General features: G+C 45.0%; 1 long non-coding RNA gene across 1 annotated transcript; it reads left to right on the forward strand.

Annotated features, from left to right (window-relative positions):
- The first annotated feature begins 684 nt into the window (after positions 1-684).
- LOC109316041 lies at positions 685-3,885 on the forward strand. Its single transcript, XR_002102641.1, has 2 exons — positions 685-745; positions 3,842-3,885. It is a non-coding gene; the product is annotated as an uncharacterized LOC109316041 (long non-coding RNA).
- The last annotated feature ends 1,052 nt before the right edge of the window (positions 3,886-4,937 follow it).

The following is a 4,937-nucleotide window of genomic DNA, read 5'->3' on the forward strand; positions in this document are numbered from 1 at the left end:
AGCTCAGGGGACAATAAGCACTGCTGGCACTGGAGCTCAGGGGACTATATAGGTGCCGGTCTCAGGACTTGGAAGTGACCAGATTCTGCGTCATCATTATCGGCACTTATTTGTACTCCAGCAATGCTGCCTATGGCCTGCATTCTTCACAGAAATATCTCTGGACAGTGACAGGTTTATGAAAGAAAGTTTTAGAGGCAACACAAGGTAGTGTAGAACTAGGGCTTTCCAGAGATTGCCAGCACAAATTAGAGTAACTTTATGACTGTTCTAAGTTATCTTTTACTTCCCATTCCCCAGGGAAACAGAAACGGAGGCAGAACAGAGGGCTTCAGCAGTTTTCTTCGCCACTCCTAATTCACTCCCTACACAAGAAGGGTGGGGGGTGGCAGGATAGGATCTTATGCATGGGATAGACCTTGGGTTACTTTACAGCTCCTATGTCAATAGGACACAATACAAAAACAGACTCAGGCGCAGGGAGAGTTGCACATGAGACACATGAACTATAGTACATGGAAGACAAAAAACTTCGCATAATCATTTCATAGGTATATCATGCACCACAATCTCACGCCACACCCTCTACATCCTGCTCAGGGGCAGCTAAGGAGGGAAGGTCTTTTCAAAAGACAGCTTGCTTGCTCCCTCTCCTGGAAGAGCTACCTAAACAGGGACCCAAGGCTGACAGTCCCCTCTTTGCAGGTGGGTCCACCACTGAGGTCTCTGACCCCTTCCCCTTCAGGTAAGAGCATGCAGTGAAACTTTAGTAAAGGATTTTGTTCCACAGCTAAGTAGACTGAGCAGGGAAATAAAATTCACTTGCTCCACCCCAGGCTCCCTGGAGGAAAGAGAAACAGCTTCTGGCCTGCTTTTGTCTGTCCTTTCAAATGCTGCAAGGGACCAGCTAAATTACTGCACTTACCGGGTACAATGGCTGGTCTGGTTGCTAGTTGTAAATGAGTGGGCAGCAGGGAAGTGACAAGCTATAAGCTCTCTGCTCCATTGCACACACCCTAAGAGGTCACTACAGGGGGAGCAAGGCTCAGAGAAAAAATTCTCCAGCCAAGCAACTCCCTGACTGCTATAAAGGATATGTGAGCAAAGGCAGCAGATGGAAGAGGCTAGGAAGAACCAATCTAGCAGAACACAAAAGTTAGTGCACACTTTTTAAGGAACTTATCTGTGGTTTTAGAGCAGTGGTTCTCAACCAGAATGCCATGGCACCCTGGGGTGCCTTGAGATCCTTTCAAGGGTGCCATGCAATGTTAGCATTGTTAGGCATGAAAATGATTCAGAAGCTAATACTCTTTGGAAAGAGCTTCCCTCTTTAGCATCTTTCCAGATATTTTAAATGGGAATCCACAGTGTTAAAAAATGTATTGTGGTCTTTGCAATTTTTGTGGTCTTTCTGATTTCTTTACAACAGAAGACTTACCCTATTATTACTCTGTAATCAAAAAATGAGCAAAGATTAAGAGTTGGCACTTTCCAAAGCATGCCTTGAATCTAAAAGACAGAACTACTGCCTTAGGGCAAGTAATTGGGGTTCAGTAAAATTTCAGTGAAATGCTGTTTCCTACTTTTATTGACCCCACAGAGCCAAAGAATGGAATTCCCCATTGCCTTTTTCCCCCATGCGGTCTGTGTAGTTTCATTTCCCTGAAGTTTTGATCATTGTTCATTCAATTCTATACAATGTGCCACTATAACACACCCATAACATCAAAACCTCACCACAGCTCCTTCTTCTAACAGAGAAGGAAACAGCCTCTCTATCCTATGATCTGGCCTCATACCTGCTCCAATTTCCCTAAGAGCAGAGTTGGTTATCTGTATTAGTCTGATTTAGTTAGTCTATAACAGGGGAGTCAAATACATGGCCACAGGACGGATCTGGCCCATGGAACTGCTATATCTAGCCTGCCAGGCTACTAATGGGTCCCCAGAAGTTAGGGTCATAGCCATGACAAGTGGTGGGAACTAGATCTGCTGCAGCATGCACTGACAGCCAGAGCTACCCCATAGTCCAGGTCTACCCCAGAGCAGACGCAAGTCTGTAAGATGCATCTCTGCTGGCCTGTTGCCAATTTCCCCATTTAACTTCCTGTAGAAAAAGGCAGGGACCTTCCTTCTCATTCCTTTTAAAGGATTTCATCCTGCTCACAGGTGAAGATAATGCAATTTGAGGCTAAAAGCAGAGCAGGGCCATTCTACTTGTGAAGCACAGCTTTAAAACCCAGTTGGGCTCCTTTGAAGTCTCACCAGCAAAGGGTGCTCAACAGAGGCACTGAGAGCTCAGCTCCTGCCTGGTCACGAGGGATCTTGGTTTTCTCTAATTTAAAAAAATTCCCAATTTTTGGTTAAAAAAACCCCCCCAAATCCGCATTTTTCTGTGGTTTAAATTAAACACCTCTAATATACAGACACACACACATATATATTAGTGGTATTTTAATAATGGAAAAATGTGGATTTGGGGTTACTTTTTTTTAACTGAAGATTGGGAATTTTTTTTTAAATCAGAGAAAACCAGGATCCCTGCTGGTCACCTATAACCATTCTCCAGGCCAGTTCACACACTGGCAGTCTTAGCTGGGTACAGGGCTTCCAGCAGTTCAAGGAGCATAAATGACTTGGCATGACATTGGATTCTTCCTTACTGTCACCGTGTGCTTTAAACTTTGGCCCTTCCACCTTAAAAGGAACATTTTAAACATCTGTTACTACCTTGAAGCTTTGTTATGGAATTGTAGGATTAGAACAGTCATCTAGTCCAACCCCCTGCACTGATGCAGGAATAGCCGTGAATACCAGCCACAAAGTGGGTGGGTCTGTGGAGCAGTTTCACCGCTGTAGTTGCATTGTCCCCAGCAGAGGTATTCCAGTTGTGCACTAATAAAAAGGGATTATCAGGGCCTCCACAGCCAAGGCCCACACTGAGAAGGGGAACACTGCACAAATTATGGGGGTGGAGAAGGCAGTTAGCAGCCAGGTGGGAGGTTCTTTACTGTGCATAACGCTTGATATAACAGGAGTGGCCAGATTTCACATTTGGGATGTTGATATTTTAGACAAGCAATAATGAGACAACACCAGCTTTGTGTGGGATGGAGGTATACGTGAATCTGAAAGGAGTGAAGTACCTGGTGTTGAAAGGACCAGTGTGATGAGTGTGTCACATCCAGATGGCTCAGCTTTTGTCAAGTTTAGAGAAAAATCTCTCCCACCTCACCGGAATTTTCCTTGTTATCTTTTGTGCTAGAGTCCTTGTGGAGTCTGGGAAGTTAAGGTATATTTGAAAGGCTCTTCTTTTAACACAGTACACAGTCAGTCCTAATGGCTTAAAATCATAAAGGGCCAAGTTACTCCAATAAACAAGAAGGTCAGAAGGGACACAGATTCACACCATCCTAAGTGCAGTCTACATGCATTGCTCAGGATGATGCCAATACAGGGATGTCAAATTTGTCTGACCCTGTGGGCCAGCGGCATGGTGCAGGATCAGTCTACAGGCCAGATGAATGGTTCAAGGCCCACCTTGCAGGCCAGACTAGGTCCACAGACCCACCCCCTTGCCTTCGGGTCCAGGACCCAAAGCAAAGAAGCCTGGTATCCCAGTTGCTTGGCTACCACCATGGGAACAAGCTGTGGTTCCATACTCCTTCCTGCAGTGGTGCTGGGGCTCCAGTAAAGTGGCTGTTGCCCAGGCACTTGGCTACAGCTGCAGGAAGGTTCCCCCCACATCAAGGCTTTGGGCTCAAAGACCTGGCTCTGCAGCCCAGATTTGGCTCACAGGCTGTATGTTTGACACCCTTGTGCTAATGCACCTTTCTCCCAGCCACACAATCCAGTGCCAGAAGCAAACAGCATAAAGGGGAGAGAGAGAAAAAAGAGGGGAGGATGCAAAATTGAGAAGGGCAACACCATTGGAAGACATGAAAGAAAATTCTGCAGGTAAGCACAATGGAAGAAGGGGAAGAACCATGGTAACAATTTCTAGTACTTGCTTAGAGGAAAGGATGGTAAAAATGCCATTAAATTAAATAGGAAGGGGAGAGGGGAATAAGTAGACATTGTCTCAGTCCTATCTCCTCATTGGGTTGTACTGGGACTGGCCACAGATGGAAATACAGTGCCTGATCTTCCAAAGGAACGGTGTTCTAGGTATACTAGGCATGCTGTGTGCTGCTCCCTGAGGCATGGTGCCTCCCAGAGTTCTCCCTGGGGTTTACAGCTTCTTATTATTTCTAACATGGGCAGTCAAGTTGTATAGTCAGAATCTGGATCTAAATACACAAATCCCTTTCTTGCAAATATGGATGCTGTCACTGAGATCACTGTGCATTTTAAAAATAACCCAGTGTGGGAATAAATACTGCTTTCCCTCTCAAAGCCATGCTCTGCCCTGGCATTCACGTCATCATGACAACTTGACTCGACTGCCCACCTGAACTATATGAGGGGAAGGAACAATGTATTCAGCCAGGGAAAGGAATTCAAGGATGCTATCCGCCTCACTGCCAGATCCTCCTGCCAGAGCCATCTGTTTGAGAGACATCACAAGTTGTTCCAGTCTGCTCCAGGTTTCCAAATTAAAGTGAGACAAATATACATATTTGTGTGTGTGTACGCACATGTGTGTGTGGAATTGGGTACTTTATTGATATTTCTCTTGTACTAGATACTGAGGGTTTTAACTTTAGTATAAGCTAATTTTGTAAGAGAGGGATTCCCAGAGGTAGAGAATCTGATTGAAATTCTACTTTGTGGATGCGAAAAAGAAACAAGGGATTTCAATGATTGCCTCATTGCTGAAGAATTGAACCAAAACCAGTGTACTTTGATTTTCATGGCTATTAAGCCAACTACTCTGCCCCCCACCCTAACCCCATGGAAGTCAATTGTCAAAATTCTCCTCTCACATCAATGGTTTT

The sequence above is a fragment of the Crocodylus porosus genome, unplaced genomic scaffold (assembly GCF_001723895.1).
Source record: "Crocodylus porosus isolate Cpor-Errol unplaced genomic scaffold, CroPor_comp1, whole genome shotgun sequence".
In the NCBI taxonomy this organism is placed as follows: domain Eukaryota; kingdom Metazoa; phylum Chordata; order Crocodylia; family Crocodylidae; genus Crocodylus; species Crocodylus porosus.